The 26,516-nt window shown below is 35.1% G+C and overlaps 1 long non-coding RNA gene and 1 other non-coding gene across 2 annotated transcripts; one reads left to right on the plus strand and one right to left on the minus strand.

Annotated features, from left to right (window-relative positions):
• Window positions 1-26,516, minus strand: LOC123874225. The gene is made up of 5 exons (XR_006797865.1): window positions 26,422-26,516; window positions 18,667-18,681; window positions 11,186-11,206; window positions 2,857-2,859; window positions 1-12 (listed from the first exon to the last, which is right to left on the minus strand). It is a non-coding gene; the product is annotated as an uncharacterized LOC123874225 (long non-coding RNA).
• On the plus strand, window positions 1,569-1,641 carry Trnam-cau. Its single transcript has one exon. It is a non-coding gene; the product is annotated as a tRNA-Met (tRNA).

The following is a 26,516-nucleotide window of genomic DNA, read 5'->3' on the forward strand; positions in this document are numbered from 1 at the left end:
TTAATTTGCAAACTCTCAGAAAGCAAAGTTTTAATTTAATACAGCACTTACTTAATGTTAAGGCTCATTTGAGAAGCTTTGCTTTATTAATTTTCTTAGAAAATAAATAAGGGCTGGAATAAAATTAATCACCAATGTACTAACTACTAAGTATCTTTACTTTCGAAAGCCTAAGACAGGTTTCTACACATGTTTTTACTCAAAAAGAAATAAAATACAGAAAACCTTATAACTTGTATCAAAATGTTACGTGTATACCATTTTTATTGAAATACATAGAAAAGAGTCCATTTTTAAATTATACTTGCGCAGATAATTTTACGTATAACATGTCTACATTTCCAAGGCACCTTTGTTTGGTATTTAGGGTCTGAATTCCGAGTCCATTTACAACAGATGTAGTAATAATAATTTGCCGGCACTCGCTTTTATTCTCAAATTGACCATGAAACCAGCCTTTTACGGGAGGCAAAACTTTTGTGCTCCTACTATTTATTCCTTACAAAAATAATTTCATTTTACTATGTTTTCCCATTTTTTATATAATGTTTAGTGTTAGGTTCCCAAGTAAATAAAATTAGTGCTTTGTTGATTTTAAAGTTTGTTGAGACATATGGCTAAAATAATTAATTATAATCATCAAACCCATTGCCGGCTCAATACTGGCTCTCAGAATGTTATGAATGAAATGAAATTTTTATTGTTCTTTTCTGATAGCCAAAAGTCCGGTAAACAATTTTTGCAAAGGTAAATTCGTGAAAATTTTCTCATTGTCAGACCGTATCTAAATGTCAGTCCCGCCGGTCGAGTCACATACAACGAAAAAAGATTCTTTATTCCTTTTAAGAATTTCCTTCTAGCAGTGGACGCATACAGGCTGATGGAATGGAAAGTGCGATCTCTTTATAGCTATAGTAGGATCTAATAAAAGGAATCGTGCAATAGTTCTGCAAAGTTTCCTTGTATTGAGTCGTTATTTTCAATAGACCTAGAACTGTACCCGATGGAACGCAGTAGAAATATTAGTCTTAGAATAGGTAGGTACGTTTTATTAAAGTCTAAAGATTTTATGGTCTTAAGTTTTCGTTGCTTGATGGTTAGGTACGTGGTATTTGAGGCACGGCCAAGTTTTGTATCCACTTCAGCAATCAATCAATTTATATACCTACTTTTTAACATTCAAGCACACTAGATTTTTAAATGAAAAAGTGAATATAGTGTGATTCTAATACAATTCATTTTGAAGCACTATTTACTATACTAAACTACATTTATAAGTGAACGATCAATTCAAATTCACGCCCGCCGCATCAAATGGGCTGCAGTTGACATTTGAATGTAATGCCTCAGAAAACACAACAGAATTTGCAGTTGAACTATGTTGTCCACTAAAGGGCAAAAATTCTATAGTGTTATATTTTTACACAGGGTTTGAAGCCAGGGTAGGCATTAGTTAGGTAACTGCCTAATAATTAGTACTGTAGGGTCAGTGCTGGTATGCCCTTCATAATCTGCACGCCACTGCTATAAATTCGATATTGTATGTAAATTTTTGTAACTGTTAAGAAGCCTCGGTAGCGCAGTAGGCAGCGCGTAAGTCTCATAATCTTAAGGTCGTGAGTTCGATCCTCACCCGGGGCAAAACTTTTGCAAATTACACAACAACTTTATTTATATATTTTTAAACATGATTATATCATCCATACTAATATTATAAAGAGAAAGTTTGTAATTTTGGATGTAGATCAGATTTAGGTAATCTCCGAAACGAATGGTAGCATTCTGAAAATTATTTCACTAATAGATAACTACATCATTCCTGAGTGCTATAGGATAGTGTTTATTATACTCGTATCATGGACTAAGAGCCAGCGCGTGCCAGACCTCTTTTATTTTATAAAAGCTGAAAGTTTCTCTTATTGTCCAAAGCACAGGGAGGAACGATCAGCGACTATAAATTTTGTATCAAGGTGGCTTTGGAAGATAACAGATAATAAGGGTGTAATTTACGTTAATAAAGAAATTACGTCATGCATTGCTGATCCTCTCTGTGCTGGGGACAATACGGCGAGAAATTTTCAGCTTTTATAAAATATCGAAGGTTTAGCACGCGCTGGCTCTCACTCTATTAATTTTACCCGAGCGAAGTCGGGCGGACAAACTAGAAATAGACACAGGTCATTCTGGTTTATGAATATGAAAAGAGTCTGCAAAAGGGATCTACATTTTTACGGCTTCAAAACTACGCCCGTGAAATAATACTTATATTGTGCCCTAAAAATAACTTGTTATTTTCTTTTTTTCGACTTTCGTCGGACATTAACACTTTTGCCCTGCCGTCGAAATCTTTGATATATTAGAAGGTAAAAGTTAATCAAACGTGAATTTCTCGTGGCCAAAGGTCATTCGTTTTGAAGCACCATTTCACTAGCGATGGAGTGAACCATCAATTCAGCTTCACGCCGACCGCACGCGGGCAACAAGGCCCGACCGACATGTGAAACGAATTACGTTATGTATGATCCAGAAAAAACCTCCCTTATAACGCAACTCAACGATTCGCTTAAGGAAAACTGGTCACGTGCGAGTTAGTCTCGTACACGAAGGGTTCTGTACTATCATACCGGGTAGGTATACTTAATAAATTTATGACGAACATTTATATGTATTTTGTCAATTAATTTTTTGTATACACATTTTAATTCATTTTTGTGATGTAACCACGAACTCATTCTATTTCTGGATTTTTTCCTTCACTTGTGCTATAAGATCTATCTACCTGCCTTTCATGATTCTTTGTCAATGGGAAGCACCCTATAGGTTTTCTTGACAGACATGACAGCCAGACGGACAGACAGACTACAAAGTAAACCTATAATGGTTTTTTTTCTTTTACTCTAAAAATAGAACATTGACATACCATCTCATGTATCTCTAATTTGTAATAAGACGATGAGAGGTAATTATACACAGTCTCCACTCTAAAAATCTTTCGGCTAACGACCATCGCCTCTACGACAAGCATGGCCTGCCCAATGCCACTTCAACTTGCTAAGAGTACCTACCTATGTCTGTGTATGTTAATTATTGGTAGTAATGGACTGTTACTAACAGCTTATTACTTAAGGCTTAGGAAAATAACCCTTTTATTTTCCTGTACAACCGAAACTATGCAACGTCGACGCAAAAAAATCTTTTTGATCCAATAATATAAATGTGGCCTTGGAAATTTCGCATACTCAGCATTAGTTCACAACAAAATTTATTGAGTGTATGAGGTTAATACGATACACCTGTCGTCGGGGACTGAACTATTTACGGCCGAACCCTTCACGTCTACAGTTTGTTTTTATAACATTCTACTAAACATTTGTTAGTAAAAGCATATTTACAATACGCCTTGTTTAATACGAGGGCCATAGAGTTTGTCAAACCATACTAATTCGCTGTTGAGTTTCAACTACAGTTAATAGTTTAATACCTATGCAATCAAGAGGTCATTATTTTGTTTTGGATCTACCTGAAAGGTCGCTGCATCATCGTTATAAACAACATTGATCGAATAAATTGTAAAAAAAAAGAACTGTTCCACACAAAAATGACTCTAAATGTATGAAACCAGCTAAGATTAATTATTTCAAAAATTAGGGCTATGGTCTCATAGAAAAATTGAATAAAATCATTAGTACAATGAATTAAAACCGATGAACTTGTATAATGTATATAGGGTTAAATAAAAATATCAGAAAGTTCTCGGCACGTAATTGTTATCATCAAAACTAACAACTTTTGCTGTACGACTTTTCAAAATTTCTAATTGAAATGTTTTTAATGTGGATTTCGTGCAATATTAGGATAGCCAAAGTACAATATCACATAATATAAGATAAATAGAAGATATTTCGGGAAACTGGTTTTTGAAATGCAATTCTAATAAATACAGAAAAAAAATCTTATTAGGTCGTTAAAAAATTAATCAAAAACAATTAAAGTCAAAGTCAAAGTCAAAATCATTTATTCAAAGTAGGTACAATTGTACTCCTTTTGATGGTCGAAATTGTTAAACTTGTACGATATAGTGGTGATAATTAATTACGTTACTTAAAACTAAAGCTACGAGGGTTCCAAACGCGCCCAAGTCTGAGAAGAGCCCACAACAAACTCAGCCGGTTATTAATTATATAGGTACTAATAATAATTAGTTAATGAAACGTGGGCAAAAATGCTCTTTGTACTTTGTCTTTGTTGTTTGGTGTACAGGAATGATAAGTTACTCTCTATACAAGAGCAAGCCGTGTAACGAAATACTTCATCAGAGGGAATTAGTAACACGGTGTACGCATGGCTGCACGCAAGCTAAATGAGGCCTATTTTCGACCAAGTTCATAGATAATTCATGAACAACGTCAAACAAGTTGCCCGTACCGATTGTTGCCGATGTATTGTTGTTTTGAAACACAGGTAAATTGAACTATAGGCAAGATATAGATTATGGGTGGCCATACACGAGAGTTGATCGTTGAACAATATACACTGACAGTTGACTTTTTCCATTCCATCAGCCTGTATGCGTCCACTACTGGACATAGGCCTTTCCAAGACCGCGCCAACAAATACCTCCCCCTTTCTCATCCCCGCCACTTTCATCAGGTCATCAGTCCAGCAGCGAGCTGGAGGTCGTCCTACACTGCACTTGCCGGTACACAGTCTCCACTCCAGAATACGCCTGACCCATCGGCCGTCGGTTCTGCGACAGATATGACCGGCCCATTGCCACTTCAGCTTGCTAATCCTTTGAGTTATGTCGGTCGCTTTTGTCGTTCTGCGAATTTCCTCCTTCCGGATTTTATCCCTGAGAGTGACCCTAAAACCAAACAAAAATTTAGCGATTTGCAGCTTGATCGGGCGTTTTCAACCGCTTGCATTGGAACAGTTCCTAATTCAATTACAGTTACTAGTAGGCAGTGGCGTAACAATAGGGTGGCAGGGCTGGCAAATTGCCACGGGCCCCCGACCCAAGAGGGCCCCGGCCCAAGAGGCCCCGAAATCCCAGACAAAGAGAAATTGTTTTCAAAATGCATGATAACTAGGTCTCGAATTTACAATCTATCAAAAATTTTGCGCTCGCTTCGCTCGCGCTTTTTTATTGTATTAGATTACCGGACCTTCGTTCAAACCCCGTGGAAATTCTGATTTTTTGGGATAAAATACCTATACCAATTACAATGCAAGCTACCACTGAATAGTACCTTTTGCCCAAGAAGATACCTAAGCCCTGAAAAGATCGCTAATCACACTAATATTATAAAGGCGAAAGTTTGTATGTGTGTGTGTGTGTGTGTGTGTGTGTGTATGTTTGTTACTCCTTCACGCAAAAACTACTGGACGGATTTGGCTGAAATTCGGAATGGAGATAGATAATATCCTGGATTAGCACATAGGCTACTTTTTATCCCGGAAAACCAAAGAGTTCCCACGGGATTTCGAAAAACCTTAATCCACGCGGACGAAGTCGCGGGCGTCAGCTAGTATTAATATAGATTTTTGTAAATACAATTAATAAAAATTTCGCTCTCGCTTCGCTCGCGCTTTTGTTGTATTAGTTGTTATTGTAGTACTTACCCGGAACTTCATCCGCATGGGTTAACATTAATAAATATCCCTAGAAACTTTTTATTTTTCATTAGAAAAGTTGAGTGAGGTGCTTTAAAACATAACATTTTTTATGGCTGAGCTCGTTCATCTCTCGCTTTTTTATCTGTATTAAAACAAAATAAATTGCGCTCGCGCTCCTATATCTTGTTGTTTTCTATCTTGCTGTCAAATTGAAACGGCTGTCCTGGCTACGGCCTTGCCTATGGCCATTAGTGGGATATGTAGGTACAACGTGTAATTGAGTAGGTATGCTGAAACTCTCGAAGTTTATTAAAATTAAACTGAGTACAACGTGGCGATTTTTACTGATAGGGCCCCATGAAAAGAATTTGCCACGGGCCCTAGATGATATAGTTACGCCACTGCTAGTAGGGTAGTAACTGCAAGTAACTGCACTCAAGCAGATGACAGCTCGAGAAATCGAGTACAATCGGAATGTGTCTTGCATTTTCATCTGTAGCCCCTCTTGGGCCTCTTGCGGGTCATATTATTATAATAGGTACCGTTTATGTGAAGAGAAGTTTATGCCCTTCAGACGGTATACAGTCACATTATAACTGTATTCTTTAGAAATGCTTGTCGACTCCATTATTGTCTACTAATTACTAACTCAAAAATGACTTATAAATCAGAAAATTTACTAATGTTGATTTATCATCATCATCATCAGCCTGTGGACATCCACTGTTGGACATAGGCCTTCCCTATAGAGCGCCACCACACCCGGTCCTCAGCCTTCCTCATCCAGCCACTTCCCGCCAGCCGCTTTATATCGTCGGTCCATCGTGCTGGAGGGCGTCCCACACTACGTTTGCTTAAACGCGGTCTCCACTCAAGGACACTCAAGGAATGTTGATTTATAAACTTCATAAATTGCTTTAGCACCTACATGACAGAAAGTAAGATTTAACTAATTATTTATTGCACGCTATGAAAAAAGATACTTCAACTTCCTCAAGTCACGAGTATCGTATACCTAATATCATGATGATGATGATTATTTTGTGATTTGTGTAGTAATCTAAACTGACACAAAAGCAACGCTTATCCGTAACTTAAATGCCCATTTACACATCATGCAATAATACACTTTTTAGGGTTCCGTACCTCAAAAGGAAAACGCGTATAGGATCACTTTGTTGTTTGTCTGACTGTCTGTCTGTCTGTCGTGTCTGTCAAGAAACCTAAAAGGTACTTCCCGTTGACCTAGAATCATGAAATTTGGCAGGTAGGTAGGTCTTATAGTACAAGTAAAGGAATAAATCCGAAAACCATGAATTTGTGGTTACAACATGTAAAAAATATTATAATGAGTTAAAATTTTCAAAGTAAGATAACTATACCAAATGGGGTATCGTATGAAAGGGTTTTACCTGTACATTCTAAAACAGATTTTTATTTATTTTTATGCATAATAGTTTTTGATTTATCGTGCAAAATGTCGGGAAAAATACCCGAGTACGGAACCCTCAGTGCGCGAGTCTGACTCGCACTTGGCCGGTTTTTCACGGTGTGTAACACTGGGTCTACATATAGTTAATACACTTCTATTTGCTTTAAGTAGCCAATTGGTCGGTTAGTTAATAGAATTAACTCTCTCGAATAGTTGCAAAGTTTTAATTCCGCGTGAAAAGCACATTGCACTGGGGAAGATTGGTAGTAATAAAACCTCAGCTAGTTTTCTTTCAAATGCAATCGAGTTCATTTCGACCTTAATTATCCAACTTAGAATGGATTTCCTTTAAAACTCCCTAGGGATGATCTGAAAGAAGTTGCAGACCTCAATTGAGGTGCTAGCGTTGCAGGTTTTACACATTACGTCAGCAACATGTTTGGACGAGGTCTTAAAAAGGTATTTTTGGTTAAAAACTGGTTCGGATATAATTCTTGGTTAATCTTTAGAGTTCTACACAACCCTGGTAACAGGCCACCATTTTTTAACCATGTCCGTTTTTTTTAATAAATCCGGATACAAGTTAGCCCTTGCCAGCAATCTCACCTGGTGATAAGTGATCGTAGGTGTTAAAAGATGCGTAAACCCCGCACCGTTATCTATATGTCGCTACGCGTTTGTGTCACACACAAAAGTACGAATATATTAACTTTACTTTTTAAACTACAATTATTAAAAATATCAGATTTAAAAAATTACAATTGTATGAAAGCTCATAATATTATAAGCTCAAGATAATATCTTTGGCCTTTATTCGGTATCAAATAAAGCTCATTAGGAAAAGAGTTTGATTTTTTTTAATATAAAATAGTAAGTACCTACTTGGTTTATGCTAGCCGGTAAATCTCGGTGTCAAATAAAGTTCATTAGCAGAATTAAAGTATGAATTCAAAAATTCGTTGCTAGAAATCTTAAGAAAATTGAGGTTAAGCATGGGTTAAGCCAACATTTTTGTATGCAATTACTCAATTAGCAGCGATTTAAGTTATTTACGCAACACCTATATTATACTAAAATCATCGTTTATTTTTGCATTTACTTACCTATGTTAGCTAAGTACAAAGATTTCAATTTTGAGTGCTTACTTATCACACTACCACACTAATATTATAAAGGCGAAAGTTTGTATGTGTGTGTGTGTGTGTGTGTGTGTGTGTGTGTGTGTGTGTGTGTGTGTGTGTGTGTATGTTTGTTACTCCTTCACGCAAAAACCACTGGACGGATTTGGCTGAAATTTGGAATGGAGATAGATAATATCCTGGATTAGCACATAGGCCACTTTTTATCCCGGAAAATCAAAGAGTTCCCACGGGATTTTGAAAAACCTAAATCCACGCGGGCGAAGTCGCGGGCATCGGCTAGTAAAATAATATTACGTATACCCACGCCTATTTCAATAACTTTAGTAATAACTTGGCTCGAAAATTAATTATTTTGTGAGAATATATTATGAACAAGCGGAAATGTTGACTTTATTTTGAAGTAAATTGACGTTGACGTAGTCCTCGTACTTCCCGGGCTAAAATTGAAATTGTTTCAGATTTTATCGTTGTGCACCAGATTGTGCCGAGCTTGTTCCACAGTAATACTTACTACGGAAAATATTTTTAAAATGTGTAAAACAGTAAAAAATAAACGGAAAATGAAATTACCTATTTTACTGCCATTTTTACACTTTTGCCACCAGCTGATTACATTATTATCAGCTTTTTTAAAAGTCTTCCGACCGTGTACCTATAATCCACGCCATACAAATAGTCGCTCCTGAATTTACCCGCAAGACGCGTCGTAAGAGCATTTTTTAGACGTCGCTAGGGCCCAACGTACGGGGAAAGGAACACACCAACTCGTGCGCTATGCCGCATTCCGCTTTCACCATCTGCATTAGTGTGAGTGCTACATCGGTACACAGTACAGGAGCGTACGGTAGATCAAGCACGACTATTTAACTGCCGATAACTATATCTACCGTTATAAATATCACAGATGACAAATAAAATAGTCGTTTCGACAAGTTCAGCCTAAATAAAACATAGATCATTTACTTCACTCTCACAGAAGTTCGATAAAACCAATATATAATAACCGCTCACAAGAATCGGTGTACGTACATAATATACAACTAACTCCCGTGGTTCCGATTCAAGTTTTACCGAAGAGAAATTAGTTAAGTATATAGAACGTCCTTACACGTGAAGTTGGCCTAACGCAGACGAGATTGAGTCGAAATAAAATCAGATATCACTTATCATTTGTTTCAAAATTGGTCTGACACTAAATGCGGCTGTCTGCGTTAGACCTTAGAGATGCTTTTCGTAGATTTAAATATCACTATGCCGTTAAATAAATAAATAAAATAAAAATATTTTATTTCAGACAGTAATAAATTGTGTCCATAATTTTATACAAATTAAATTAAATTACGTAAATTAAAAGTAATAAGTATTAAAATTTAAAATTAAAATAATGAAAAATTAAAATAATTAAAGTAATTAAAATAATTATTATAGTAAAAGTTTTGTATATAATTGTGCCAAAAAATAAATAAAACAAAATAAAATAAAATAAAATTATCAGATGTGAAAAAATTTTGGGTTATTATGATGATAACATTTTTAATCTTAACGGTTAAGACCGGATAGGTAATAAAACTGCTTTCGGGTTTTAAACTAACTTTTCTGACCTAACAAAACATCAGTCACCATTTATAGATAAGTATATAAGTATGTATAGGTATATATCTGTACAACTAGCTAAAGAAATCAATAACGCTAGGTAGGTACCTAGGTTACTCTACTCGTATATGGATAGTAAAATTAGAACAAATACCTACCTATCTGCCTCGAATATCCATGCCGTCGATACTTACACCGGTATGTCATGATTACCGATATGGTGCGTAGTTCTGGATTTGCTGAACCGATGAAATTTTAGATATACCCGTAGTACCTATAAAGCCCATAGCATGAACTTTACTCGGATATTCGGATGGTGTCATTCAAATATGCAAAATAAACCTAGGTGTTCATCGTTAACGTCTAATGGCTGAAATTAATAAACAATCTGTAATCTTTTGAGAAGCTACCTACGAATTAGCAACATTGTAACTGTAAGGTTATTTTTTAAAAATTGATTTGAGTTGTCAAAAATAATATAAAATTATTAATTTATTTAATGCAGGTAGTTTGATAAAATCGATATTTGGCTCATTCGATGTCATACAATCTGTTGCTAGGAGGCCAACAAGATTGAACTTGCATAAATACGGGTGTTTCGAAGGTTTTAGTTTAGTCTTCTTCTGAGATTCGGAGCGATATCGCATATTTTCGGTATTTGGATTGTGAACTGAATAATTAGATGTTGTGATAGCAATCACGCTCTAATTAAATTACTTATTTTGGCATAAGTTTGTTTAGATTAAAACTCTCGGATAACCTTACACATTGAACTTGTGTTTTTTGTGTTGGTTTTGGAGAGGACATTCCAATAATTCGATAAAAATATTTAAATAATACCTGCTTTTCTGAGTGACGCCAATATTATCTATATGTCTAAGATATAAAATTCTAGATAGGCAAATCTTATACAAGTTTATATTAAGAAGTGAAGACAATTTCGTACGCTTGTGTGTTTGACAGAATCGTGTAGTTACACAAACCTCATAAACACTGACGCGGGGTTTCTCAGTAATTTTTCGACGGATTATAGACAATATTATATGGATTTAAAATTTCGGCCGCAAAGCCCACGGACGTCCACTCTACGACACTAGGCTCTGTAGAGCACTAATAATAATGATTTTATTTCATGTTAAATGTCTAATTAAAAAAAAGTTTTGTAGCAACCGACGAGCATTGTATAATGTGCTCCGTTAACTCGTTTAGCGAAAACGACACGTACCGCCAATATACCTACCTACCTACTTTAAAATTGGTTTCTTTTGCATGGCATTGTACTCAAACGCAAATCCACGGCTTCGAGAGTAGAAATATGACTTCGGCTGAAACCCCAAACTAGACCACACCTTAGTTATCTTCAAAAATTAAAAAAAAAAAACGAATTGGCCCAACCTCCCACTAATAAAACCATTGCAGAACTCTCAAAAATACTTACATAATCTAAAGATAGGTAATTGTTTCACACACTTGGAAACTTTCACCACTAACAATCGTAGAAAAAATTTGCGAATTACTAATTTACTATTAGGTAAGTAAAGTTTCAGAGTCCCTTAGGAATGGGCATTTCCAATTTTATCTTGTTACGTATTACTTAGATGACCGAGATAATCAAAATTTATTCCAAACTATCAATCCTATTCAAAATAAAACTGGGGTCGAGACTACTTATTATTAAAATGTTATACTGCAATCTATCAAACTTCAAATTAAATATTTAAATTTAGTAAAGGTAAAACAACAGAAATCATGAATTATTTGACTTGGTATATTTACTTATATTATCGGTCACATAATATTAATATTTGAAATATTAAGAATAAGTGTTTTAAGTCTGTCTTTCAACATTTTCATAATTAAAACAGCTTCAGTACCTCGTTCTCTTCAATCTGAAGCCGAGCCAAGAGCTGGATAAAGAAACGCTGAAGCTTTAACAATTTAAGAGCTTCTATTGCTTTTATAATCACAGCGTTCAAACTTCATTATCGTCTAAATTAATTTCTAGGGAACGAGAACGACTTAAGTTTTTCCTTTGAAATACCAGAACATTTAAGTAGTAAGAAACTGCGAAATAACACTTGTTACTTGGCGTAATATTTTAAAATATTTTTTGATTATTATTTTCAAAATTATTTTATACAATCTTTAAAAAGTACATTTTGAGTAAAATTAAAAATAAAAATTATGTAATCTCAGTGCCTACTCAGAGTTATTCAAATTTAATTTTCGTTTTTTAAAATATATTATTAACGAGTGTTTTCATGTCATTATCATCATATTATTTACATTGGCATTACTTGCAGGCATTTCCATAATCCACGCTAATATCTCGTAATTTTCATCAGAGAGGAAATTTGTTTGTTTGCCTGTCTATCAAACAACTTGCACAAATAGAATAAATCTTCAATTTAGTTTAAAACAAATTTCCCAGTCAGTCAGTCAGTAAGTCAGTCAGACAGTCATTTAGTCAGTCAGGGACTGAGTGAGTAGGTCAGTCAGTCAGTCAGTGAGTCAGTCAGCGAGTCAATCAGTGAGTCAGTCAGTCAGTCTAAAAACGTTTGACGCACACAGATTCGCAGGATCGAAAGCACGAGGGAGCGAGCGGCGCGGACACGCATTCTCTTTCTCTTTCCCGCACGAAAGCCGATTCACGTGTGAAAGAGAGTGTAGTGTAAAGGCAGCTAATATGCATCAGCTAGCCTTCAATGCGCTTTCCTACTAATTATATATCAATGGCTTATTATGAAAATTATTTGTAAAACAATTTTATTCAACAATCAAATTTAAATCATACAAAGAGTATAAACTCAGTTATATGACCTGAAATCGTATTTGCCTATTCCAACACCAACATGACATTTATAAATCCATTTTCCGGCTTAGAATTTGATAAAGGTCCTTAGACAGATGGAGAGATGGGTCGAGAGTGTCGACCGAGTTTTTTGTTCTGTGACAAATCGTCTTTCTTTGCCTCCCCGTAATTGTCTAAATTGGATAAAAGCAAACTATGGTAAAGCTCTAAAATACCAGTTATTTCATAGACTCACAATACATAATATTCTACTGCGATACTGTTATAATTTAATAGCAAAATAATTGTCTGTACCTACCTACAACAAAACTGAGTCTATTTTATCATTTTCATAATTTTCCAGACGCATTGCAGGTATTTTGCTTTAGAGTGAACGTTTGCATACCCTTAATGAAAATGTACGCAAGTATAATAAATGAAGATAGCAAATTATCCTAACACCTAAATAGTGTAGGGGTGAGAGGATAACTACATTATGAATATTCAAGACGTGTTCCATAGAGTTGTTTAAGTTATTAAGTATTCGATATATTCTATTTAAGTTTACCTATTTACGTTAAATAAACACTTCCCATCCTATAATAAATACGAAAGTGTGTCTGTTTGGTTTGTTCTTCAATCACGCCACAAAGGAGTAACGGATGACATGATTTTTTGCATGGATATTGTTAAAGACCTACAAAATGACATAGACTCCATTTTATCCCGGAAAATCAAAGTTCCCACGATACATTTAAAAACCTAAATCCACGAGGATAAATTAGCGGGCATCAGCTAGTTATTACTTAAATAAAAAATAATTAGTTACAAAATTAAGTATAACATTTTAATTAACTCATAAAATATAATTGTTAAATTAATAATTGTTTTTTTTTTTTTTAATAAATCCAATGAGTAAGTAGTTGTTTTCATTAGAACAAATTATTTGATATAAGTGGTGTCGACAGTTGAACAGTCTGTGGGATTTGGATGTAATTCAATTTGTGTTGGGCTCGTGCCAAATTAACTTTTCTTTTGTCTTGCTGAAAAGATAAGGACCACACATTCTTTTCTTACTTCTTTCTCACAAGTTAAGATTAAGATATCAAACCTAAAGGCTTCTTTGTTGGGATTTTCTTTATGAACTAGCTACCTACCCTTTTCTCTTATTTAGAGATTTCTTCTAAATATTATGATGATGAGTTATTCTTATAGTTAGCTCTATCATTGTCGAGACGTGGAATGTTCCCGCAAAGTTGAGCGTACTTAGGTACTTAATGTCCAATCCACGCGGACAAAGCTGCGGGCATAATCTAGTATAATATATCGCCAGTTCACTACTGAGCACGGGTCTCCTTTCAGAATGAGGAGGAGTTGTTGACCAAGTACGGATTGACAGACTTAACACAACTCTCAGGCATGCGGATTAAACAAGTGATATTTAATTGCTTAAAACGTACGTAACTTTGAAAAGTTATAGGTGCGCACCAGCTGGGATTGAACCTGTGGTCCCCTGAATAGGAAACCGACGGCTTAACCACTAAGCTATCACTACTACGATCGCGATATATACCGTCTTCTAAAACAAGGATAAAACTTCATGACTGTGAAATATAAGGGAGGAGGAAATAAAAACAGGACTCTATGATCTATCACTTGCCTGTGAGCAAGAAAGATATTCTCTTGACCTTCAAAGGAAAAGGCACATTAAGAAGAAAGCTCAGTTATTAACATTACCCAAAATCCACCGCAATTTGTACGCTGAAAGTAGTGTTTGTGGCATAGTAATTTTATAATAAGTAAAGCCGACACGAAGCGTCGCTAAAACTGTTTAATGCATTTCAAGAACGCCTAACCACAACCGCAAAGCGAAATAAAGCAGATTACAATGTTGCATGAGCACTATATTAAAGAATACTACATAGGAATATAAGTTTAAAAAACCAGTCAAGTGCGCGACGGACCTCGCTCTTTTAGGGTTCCGTATATAAAGAACATCATATTTTGGGTGAACCTATGAAATATTTCTTTTTCGAGTTAGAACATCGCAATAAACCATGACAGAAAACCCCAAAAAATTACCGTTTGTTTTGGTCACAGCTTATAAACTATTTTATAAATCGTTGGTTTTAGTATTTTAATTGAATTTTTAATTCAATATTTGGTTTTAGATCAACCTTCTACACCAAATACCAAAATTTCAGGTCTGTAACTCATTTCATCTACGAACTAGGGCACTGTGACCAGTGGACAGACAGATGGACAGACGGACGGACAGACAGCAGAATGACATTAATAGGACCCCGTTTTTACCCTTTGGGTGCGGAACCGTAAAAAAGAGCATTGTGTAATGAAGTGGGTCATAACGTGTGCAATTAGCGTAAACTGACGCCATAGATCTATTATAATATGTACCTATACTTTACCTCAACATCCATTTTTAGAGAACAAATTGGTAAATTTTCGAGTTTAGGTTAGGTTAGGTTAGCTATGTACTTATTACGCTGTCGCGACACTTTATTTGTCCGTTTCAGCATGCATGTGAGCCGAGAGGAATTTAAAATTTTGACAGATTTTTTTGTGTATCAAAGGTGTCAACTCACGATGGCGATGTTGCCTTCAAGTGGGTTGAGCCACTTTATTGCTACTAAAAAGTTACTGTACGAAGCTGAGAATTATTTCAGTGTAAAAACCCGAGGTTTTCCCACTGAGTTTGTGTTAAAAAGAATTTGAGACTAAGTGACGTGAAGAAAGCCCTCATTATTTTTATGTAATCGTTTAACAGGGTTCTCTCCGTCACTTACTCCATACAATCGTAGTTCCAATTTCATTTGAATATTAAGCAACCAAAGTCCATGAAATTTTGCAGACATATTCTAGAAACTAATATCTGTGTCTGTGGTGTTTTAGATTTTTCTAAAAATATGTAGTTTTAAAAATACAGGGGCTCAAAGATTTGTATGTGAATTTTTAAGACCACGTAACTTTGAAACCGAATATTTTAACAGAAATCTGGAAAACCACAGGCATATATATTAGTTTCTAGAATATGTCTGCAAAATTTCATGGACTTTGGTTGCTTAATATTCAAATGAAATTGGAACTAAGTTTGTATGGAGCGAGTGACGGAGAGACCCCTCTTAAGACTTGTTTATTGTGCAGACAATCCTGATGACTCTTTACTAGACTACATTTAACTAATTACAGCAACATTTTAGTGAATAATGTGCTGGTGCTGTTTGCTGAAACGCATTCACTTTAGTGCCGCAAACTTCTAAATGTAGCCCACGAATGTAACCGCAGTATTTAATTCCGTCTCCTGTTCTATTAATGTGGCATACAGTGCTTCAGATGTTCCTAACGATTTTCTCATAAGAGAATTTGCATATAATCTACATGAACAACTCAGTTCTACTAAATCTAAGTTCTGACAAGCTTAAGTTATTGCCTGCAAGATACCTACTAAAGCATGGACAAACATGCGCGACAGCAGCAAACTCGGCTCCTAAAAGTTGTACCTAACCTAATAGTGACCTAATACAACAAAACTGTATGAAGGCATCTTCCCGTGGAGCGCGCGTGAGAGCCACGAGAGTGGGTGTTAGGAGGCGTGGGTGTATATGCGATAGAAAGAGAAGTGTTTGTTAAATTTTAGGCTGCAGTGCTGTGCGATTTGAATTGCACTTTATTGCGCCGTTACTAGAGTCGCTATTTAATTATATATCGGATTGAGCCTTTTGCGCATGTAAGATGCAGGTGCTGTCCTTGCTTTGTGTGGTTTTTCTGAGGTTTCTGTCTAAAGGCCTAAACAGGATAAGTAGTAGGTAGTTCACTCCGAACAAAGATATTAATAAGTGTAAATTAAAAATTTATAACACCCCCGACGATCCAAAGTAACTATTTGAGTTTTCCAAAACATCATTTTCAAATAAATAATTATGTATTTAGGCAACGTCCATCTTGACAGCTTGACATTTGTCTATTGACATAATATTATGAACCTAACGGTTATCTAACCTTCTTTTCTACAAGAACACTAGAAAAGAGCTGATAACTCTTAAACGGCTGAACCAATTTTTTTAGATTATAGCTAAGAACACTCTCGATCAAGCCACCTTTCAAACAAAAAAAACTAAATTAAAATCGGTTCATTCGTTTAGGCGCTACGATGCCACAGACAGATACACAGATACACAGATACACATATACACAGACACACAGATACACAGATACACACGTCAAACTTATAACACCCCTCTTTTTGGGTCGGGGGTTAAAAAAGGACAAAAATCTTTTCTTAGCGGATGTCATGCATGCCAAATTCAGCCCAATCCAACCAATATGTGTATTCGTACTGTGCGTTATAGATCAGTCAGTCAGTCAGCCAGTCACCCATTCCTTTTATATATGATATTTACTATATATAGAAATCGTCTATTTACAGTTTTATTTTAAGTCAATGTTATACAAAATAAATAACTGCCAATGATTTTAAAATAACTATTTTTTCATAAGCTTAATATTATTTATTTTATTTATCGGTACGTTCATAATATAACCCAGAAATCCATTTAAGCCTGTCCAGGATTATCTTCGAAACGGGGGGACTTTCACATACCTAAATATAGAGGACTTCGCAATTGATCTAAGCTACTATGTTTTCCCCGAAAACTAAGTCCCACGGGAAAAGAGAGTTACTCCAAGCGGACGAAGTTGTGTATAGTACGAAATAGTATAACAATGTATAAGTTATGGTACACCATATAATTTAATCAAACATCTGACAAGAAAACAAGATCAACTGAAGCCCAAAATGTTCTAAAGCATCTCCAAATTATGTTTCCTTTTAACTAATTATGTTATGTTAAAATATAACTGAGCCATAAGATGAAACAGTGTTACTGCTTTATTGAGATTCTATTTTGATATCTGTATTAGAGGTAAAATTTGTCAGTTTGAATGTAGGGGTAATCTCCCAAATTAGTGATCCGATTCAGAATTTTTTTCTATATCCGTGGAAAAAATCACGCCAATCCGTAGTTCAGTTGCGACGTGATTGAAGCACAAACCAATAAAGCAACAAACAAACACACTTTCGCATATTATTACTAGCTGATGCCCGCGACTTCGTTCGCGTGGATTTAGATTTTTAAAAATCCCACGGGAACTCATTGATTTCTCGGGATATAAAGTAGCCTCTGCTATTTTCCGTCCTTTCAACTATCTCTTTGACAAAAATCAAGTCGATTAGTTAGGGAGTGAAGGAAGGACAAACAAAGAAACAAATCAACACACATTCGCATTTATAATATTAGTAGAGGCATAGACTAATATAGATGGGCTTATAATATTTTAGGTGGCATAATATTATAAAGTCTGTATACAAAATATTTTAAATTTCGAAATGAAAGTTTTCAAATAGAAAATCTAACGGAAATTTTGTAAAAAAATTCAGTTTCACTATTGAAAGTTGAGCTCGTTAAAGCGCTCCGAGGCCTCGTCTGGCTTGCCTCCGAACATAACAACCGTTTCCTGTGAGGCGAGGCGAATTGGCTGGCTAGCTGTTTGCATGATAATATTCCTTTGTTAAGCTTGCGCAACTTGCTCATCGAAAAAGTATTTGACATTAATTCGGAATTATTTGTTACTACAGAAAATTGAAAATTTGGATAGAAATCGTAACTGTTCCTAGTCCTTATGGCTGAGGGTCGTGCGTCATTCACTACCCATATTATAAAATTCGAAAATATATTGGTTTTTTTACCCGACTGCGGCAAAGCCAAAAGGAATGGTTACGATTTTAGCAGTCTATGTATGTATGTATGTATGTATGTTTGTATCCAGGTTCTGTGTGTTCCACCGTAGTGCCTACACGTAGGGCCGATTTTGATAAATGAGGTGTCAATCGATTCGTCGTAAAGGTACTTCCATGCCTTCCAATATTTTTACACTCCATGTAAGTAACAATACTTTGTATAAGTGTACATTAAAAATTTATAACACCCCCTACAAGTGAAGGTTACAGTAACTATAAAAGAAAAGATAACTTTTAAACGGCTGAACCGATTTTCTTGGATTATAGCTAAGAACACTCTCGATCAAGCCACCTTTCAAACAAAAACAAACTAAATTAAAATTGGTTCACTAGTTTAGGAGCTACGATGCCACAGACAGATACACACATCAAACTTATAACACCCCTCTTTTTGGGTCGAGGGCTAAAAACTGATTAACTAATATTAAAACCATTCTAAATGCACGTTAACAAAAAATTAAAGCGGAATGTTTCCTTACCTCCAACCTATCTGAGGTAAAAATATCTGGAATAACTCACAAGCTGAAATTCTCGTGCATGCCAAACATTCATTTTATACAATATGAACCTTTGACCCTGGAGAAAAAGAAGGTTCAAAGTTAAATACATTTGTCAAGGAATCCCCTGGAGGCAAGAAAAGGTCGCGGTATTTAATATCCACAATAACAAAACTGTTCGACAATCTATGAGCTTGTACCTACCAAGTGTTTGAAATGGCTCAAGTCCAATAGAATTAGAAATAGGAGTTTTGTGATAAAAATGCCTCGATAATTTTGTGATGAAAGATCTGCCACGTGGAGGCGAATACAATTGGTGTATTTTCTGTAACCAGGAAATAATATCCGATCTGATGTGGCATTTGAATACTCAACACGAATGACGTAGTGTGGTGTGCTATGGCATTTGACAAAGTATTGTTACTTACATGGAGTGTAAAAATATTTTAGGGCATGTAAGTATGTATTTTTGAGTAGAATTCACTTGCATACGATTCATATTTCATTCACTCCATGAAAAGTTAGGCCTTCACTGCGAACTTACCTGGTGGTACATAAGTGACGATTCCGTGTAAGATGGAAGCGGGCTAACCTAGAAGTTGTTTTATTACTAATATTATAAATGCGAAAGCGTGTCTGTCTGTCTATCTGCCTGTCTGCTAGCTTTTCACGGACCAACAGTTTAAACGATTTTGTTGAAATTTGGTACAGAGTTAGCTTACATCACGGGGACGGACATAGGCTACTTTTTATCCCCGAAAATCGACGAGTTCCCATGGGATCCTGAAAGACCCATCCGTTAAACCTATTTGTATGAAATTTGGTACAGAGGTAGCTTGCATCGCGGATATTGACATAGGCAACTTTTTATCCCGCGGGATTTTTAAAAAACCTAAATCCACGCGGACGAAGTCTATAATAAATAAGCGGTTTTTACGCGGCATCAGAAGCCGCTTGGTGGCACTTTTTTCTCACAATAGTGGTAAATTATAAATTCTTAAATCTCCTTAACCTGGAATCAAACCAGCACCACTTACTTAAGACTCGCTATACTTTTGCGTCACCATTACGCCAGGGTCACCAAAACGATTTTCCCTTATCAAAATCTTTAGATTTGGTTGTGGCAAGGCTACAATGCGGCATAAAATAAACATTATATTGTAGCTATTCGCATAATACGAGAGACGACTGTTCGTTGATAACATATTCAGTGCGCGGACATGAAATCATGCAAAATGTATATCCACATATTCAAGGGTTTCTACCCGATATCCAAATTCGAACTGATGTACACCTATTGACAAACTGCTGATAGTAAACAAGCAAAACTCAGTTAAAAGCTGCTCATTCTACCATTTATTTTTCAGAATTCAGAGCAAATTAAAGAAAATGTAAATGATAAAATATTTTCTAGTAGTGCTTTCCAAAAGGCTACTTAAACGCTTAAAGTAAAAATTCAATTTTCATTCCTTTTAAAGCCATTAAGCAGCAAGGTGGTTTAATACCCTCAAATTCAGATCAAAAAGTTTTAATGGAAATTTTTCTCATTAATTTATCCAGAATTATAAAGCTATTTTATTTATTAGGCTGTTTTATAATTTTATTAAAGTGTTTTACCTACATTTAAAAATTTAAAATAATTTTTTGGTACGTATCGTAAAAATGGACCGCAATAGCCAGAGGGATCCAGATTCAATCCCTCTCGGTTTTGAAATTTTGGATATGTATCAGAATATGATTAAATGGGAATAGTTTTATGGAATAGATTAATAGGATAGGTGTATGTAATAAACTATAAAAATAAGAAGCTTGCCAAGGTAGGTAATATCATTCATACACAATAATACAATACTATCAATTATTAAGTGTATTAAGTAAGTGCTCTCCTTCATAATGACCAACTGTGCCCGTTGAGTAATAATTTTTTGGTCTCTTAGCAATAAACAAAACTTTTTCTATTTTCTGTACAATAACTTCGCTATCCAATCGTAAGTCTACGCTATAAAGTAGAACAATAAACAGTTTGTTTTCAATGATATACAATATCATTATTACTCTTATTCCTAGAAACTTTTGTTCAATATAACAATAGCTTTGGTTGAAGAACAGTTAGGAGAACATTTAGCGTACAATTTCATACGAGTAATAATTTCTACAGGAATATGAAAGTTTGTACTCCGCATATCGCAATGCATTGCCTCTACTAATTTGTTTGCATTAAGTTAATTAGAAACTGAACTAGCTACGAGTATGTATTGTTCTCTAAACTGAGACGTAAACGTGTCTTGTCTTATGATGTGTTTGTCTATTTAGGTATGATGTTATTTGCTCTTGCAAATTTTAATAGCGCTGTTTTTTCAATCTTTAGTTTCAATATTCAATCTATTTTCATTCCAAATTTCCATTTCATTTCAGATTACAAACTATGTTACAGACAAGTTGCATATTGAAACCGGTAGAAGAATTCAAAACCTGTCAAAACTATTGGCCCCTAACTTATTAATTCAAAATTAATTAAAGATCTCGTTGTACATATAAAAATATTATTCTGATCTGATCTACTGCTTGGAGAAACTTGAAAGAGGTAAATAAAGAGTGAATAGGCACCTTCTAGGTAAACGCGTCCCATCTTAGACCACATCATCACTTTCCATCAGGTGTGATTGTGGTCAAGCGCTTACCTATAGTGAATAAAAAAAAAAAAAAATTATCATATAAATTACAAACACTACACAAAAATGATGCAGCAAAACTCAATCTGCTCGAATGTACATTTATTTACTAAACTTGCAAAATTATTTTCACAGAAACTCAAGAGCCCGAATATATAAAATTCTCCAATCAGCAGATCCTTTGTCAGCATAGAAGAAATTTTCCCGGGTATCAAAAGCTCAATTCGGACGAACAAATATTAGTTTTCAATAAATCAGACAACAGGGTATATTTTAGGAGTTTATAAGGATCAATTTCTACCTGAGCCTCGATTTGGCATTTGAAAGGATCGCTATGAGGCCGGCGATATTTCAAAGCTTACGCTGCGCGCCCAGGGATTCACCTGAAAATCCTTCCATTTCATCTCTGTTTTATTTTTAGCTTAGATAAGAATGTAGGGATTTTCTTAGACGAATGATATATCCTGCAGTAAATTATAGCGATGGTCCTTTTCTGATCTTCCTCTTTGACCTTAGCATGTTCCCGGCTTTTAAAGAGGTTCTTATACATGCGTTTATTTGTACAAGATTCTTACACATATTTTTCTATTTAAATAAAAATAAATATTTAAACTATACAGTGATCAATGACAAACAATGGTGTGATGACTCCTAGAAGCTGTACTTTTTACAAGGAAGCGGTGTGAGTGGAGGACCTACCTCCCTACCTACCTAAGTAGGTACTACCCACGTACTACCGGAATTTGCATGCATGGAGTTTTTTGTATTTGATAGAAATCGTAAATAATACACCAGTAACGTCCTTTTTAGAATCGGCGCTGACGATGGAACGTATGAATATTTACGAGTACGATGTACCTATCTACCAATATAAATGCTGAGATAGATAGGTATACCTATGCACTCGGGCACGAATAAATTACGATTTACATATTATAAATATGAATATTAGGCACGAATAAGTCTATAATTTTATACTGTAGAAAAATCTAATAATAGTCGGGTTTTGAAGCCAATGTTCAATATGGCGGTATTTGAATTAGAACAATCCAACAAAATTAATAACTATGCTATCGAGTTCAATACAACACGATATTAGACCAAAACAGTTTGTCAAAGGAGTCATTAACTGGGTTGACCCGCCTAAGCAATCTAGCTGAAATAGCCGCAACTTCCGAACTTGGTAATTCATGGATATTGCTACTAGCTTATCACGAGTTCGAAAGTACCCTAAACGCTTCCAATGATTTATTAAGATTAAACTCTCGGTAAGTATATATTGTGTATATTCATTCTACTCAATGATATACGAGCATTTAAGTAAACTTCAAAACAAGCCTACAAAGCTCAACACTTACTTAGAGTTTTCTTTTTAATAGTTTCACTGTTTACAGCTACTTACAGCTTTTGGTTCTATATTTATCGATATGTCAGCTAGCTTTTAATCATCGCTTCTATCAATTTTTACAAAATATAGTACAGAAATAGCTTGCATCCTGGGGACGGACGTAGGCTACTTTTTATCCAAAAAAAAAATCAAAAAGGAGGTGGTTTCCACGAAAATTTTAATAACCTAAATTAACGCGCTCGAAGCCACGGGCATCATTTAGCTTAGCTACGAAAAAGTGAACTAGGGTAACTCAAAGAAATAAATGCAAATGGTGGTGACCTTAACTCACACATTTTTGCGACACGGTGGATGCTGCCGATTTTACTCGTATTTCCAGTAGTAAGAAATGCGTTTTGGCAGCTTTTTGGGCCGTGTGTGATCCCCTTTAAAATCCAATTTTATATATTCAAATGTCATTGTTGATATCATTTATTTAATGAAAGTGATAATAAAGGAATAGCACTAACGAATAAGTAAGTATATTAAACTGCGTCAGTCATAAAAGTTCCTTAAAGTTTACGTTGTTATTTAGTATGCACTTAATCGTAAACATGCAACATTGTTTAGTGTCTCAGGTGTTGTTAACATCTTTGTTAGCCAACGTTTATTACTCATCTCCAAAGACTTTAACATGTAGATATAACAATGTAACTAAAACGTAGGTAACCAAATGGTTCAATATATAAAAAAATTAGTCCAAATGTACTATTTTTTTATTGAAAAGGTTAAAATAAAACTTAAAGCTAGCCTTGTCTAATAGCTGTTAAAATCATGTCCGTGTGTGTGGTAACAATAGTTCTGGCTGCATTTCCGCGCTGGACAGGCAGACTGATCCTTTGCGCAAAAAATGAGCTAACTCTTCTGTCGCCAGATGAAGCTGTCAACCGCGGTGGACTATTGAAGTTTTTCTTTCCTAAGCTACGTGCGATGAAACTGTAGTAAGTAGTGATCCAACAGAGATTTCTATATTATAATGTGGTAATAAAAATAATACCCCATTCCCATTATCCTTAATTCATTCATCCTAACCATTACAGAAAAGGGACGACGACGCCGAAGATGTACCTATAGTCAATAGGTTTAGTTACTCTATTATTGCTATACTTAGGTGAATTTAATCCACTAACTATATAACTTGTGTTCTTTTTTTAAATTCCAGTGTTTTTGCTGCTGAACTCTTATTTATTTACCAAATAATGCCATCAGTATGTATAATAATACATATTTTTAAATCTCATGGAATTCTTTGATTTTGCGGGTTAGAAGGCTACTTGCCTATGACTTAATTATGGCTTAACTTTCTCCATTCCACAGCCAAATCAGTTCAGTCATTTGGCGTGAAGCAATAACAAAGTTTAATCCAATCCTTTATATTAGTGAAAAAGCTAGGTATTAGCTAGTGAGGAAAACTGAAGCAAAGGGCGTTAAAGGGCATTCTATAAGTCGTGGAAAAATTCAAGTATTATTTTGTTTACAAAATGTAGATCTATATTTTAGATATTTTATAGTTTCTATTTCGCAAAATCCTAGTAGAGCGTAACTGAGTGTTTTTTGGTGAACCGTAATAAAACATTTTATACGTCGTCCTCAGCCTTGTTGACCGCCTGCACTCGGCGTAAAATAAAATTGATGTTTCACTCTATTGCCAGTGAAACGGCCCTTCAAAACGAAACCCTGCTTTCTGTGAGATTAAGTTAACCTTCGATTAAGTTTTATTGTGTTTAGTGTGCCTAAATATATTTAATACTAGAGGATGCCCACGACTTCGTCCGCGTGGATTTAGGTTTTTAAAGATCCTTTGGGAACTGTTTGATCTTCCGGGATAAAAAGTTGCCTATGTCAATTACAGGGACGCAAGCTACCTCGGACGGGATTCCTAAAAACTAAACGGGAATAAGCGGATGGGTTTTTAGGAATCCCGTGGGAACTCTTTGATTTTCCGGGATAAAAAATAGCCTATATATATCCGTCCCCGGGAAGCTAACTATTTACCAAATTTTGTCAGAATCGGTTAAACTGTTGGGCCGTGAAAAGGTAGCAGACAGACAGACAGACAGACACACTTTCACATTTATAATATTATTAAGTATGGAAGTATGGATTATTATACTTAATATTTTTAACCGGAGCATTAACGTCCCGCTTGGTGAAAATTGGAAAGATGAATTAAATTATATTTATTCACTAGTATTTATTGTAAAATATTTGCCATTTTGGTGGCACAAAATCAGTAAATCAATATTAAGTCCGATATGAATTTAACCGAGATATCCTCTCACTTAGATTTATTTTATGCTGATTAATTAATTACCTACCTGCTATTTCACTCAGCTAAACCTAATGGACTTAATTGATTTGATTAGGGGGCTAACCTTAAAAATCGAAAGCATTGCGAATCTCGGAAGTTTTAATCTTAATTTCAAAATACTCTCTATCTACTCGTACTAAACTAATAAATAAAATGTATTCTAATTATTTTAAACGTATATACAGATCGAGAGAAAAAATGTTTGGGGTTCGAGTAATTTCTAAACTAAGGCTTGTGTTTCTGTAATCATTTATATTGATCGATTAAAATGTCGATATTTTAAACCGTACTTTTGCTCTTCGTTTCTGATGAAACAATTCTTTCGATTGCAGATATTTAATATTACAAAGTTATTTTCATCGATCAAAATTTTATTAGGTATCTTACTTGTATTTTCTATAGTTACCTATTAATTATTATAACATAGGTTTAACGGAGGTAATCTTTTCCAAAACTAGACAGTTACGTTCGTAATAAAAGGTTTAATGTTTCCAAAGTGTAATAATAAATGCAATGAAAATCACTTTCGGTAAAAAATTACCCCCGATTCAAACGCCGCGCAGTCGTTTGCAAGTTAGTCGACTGGCAGACCGCCAGCAGTTCTAAGAAGTTCGCACTAAGTTGTACAAAGATAGCAGTGTGCGAAGTTTCCTTGAATAGTTGTCACTGATACGTTGTACCTGTCGCAGCCAGGCAGACCTCCTAAACAAGTATACTTTTTCCTTATCGAAATTGTTTCGTGCAAGTATGTACTGGGAGAAAAGAGAAGGGAATAAAATGTGGTATTTTTTTTAATAATATGATTAAATAGATAACATTATGGTTTTGTATATCTAAACTAATTCATGCTAGAATATGCTGCGCCCCTATACTTTGCTGATTGGGTACGGCGGCATAACATTTACCTTAGGCTCCACACACATTGATCCAAAACATTCGGCCACTGCCAGCCAATGTGTAAACTCTATTTGCGAATTGCATCAAAATCCTGTGATGATAATATTATATACTACGCGGCTATGTCCATCAAGTCCTACGCACTAACATATCTATTATTATTATTATTAGAGGTATATTTTATACTATCTTCTACAGTTACATTTTCCTTGGTTTGCTTAAAAAATAGCAAATCACAGCAACGTTTTTGGACAAACGCATAAGTGACGCAATTTGCCCGGCGCTTTAGACCTTCTGGGGTTAAGTTTTTCACTCCTATCATGACTTCATTGTCAGTTTTCGGTAAAAAGGACGTATGGGCCG

This window comes from Maniola jurtina, chromosome 18, assembly GCF_905333055.1.
Source record: "Maniola jurtina chromosome 18, ilManJurt1.1, whole genome shotgun sequence".
In the NCBI taxonomy this organism is placed as follows: Eukaryota; Metazoa; Arthropoda; class Insecta; order Lepidoptera; family Nymphalidae; genus Maniola; species Maniola jurtina.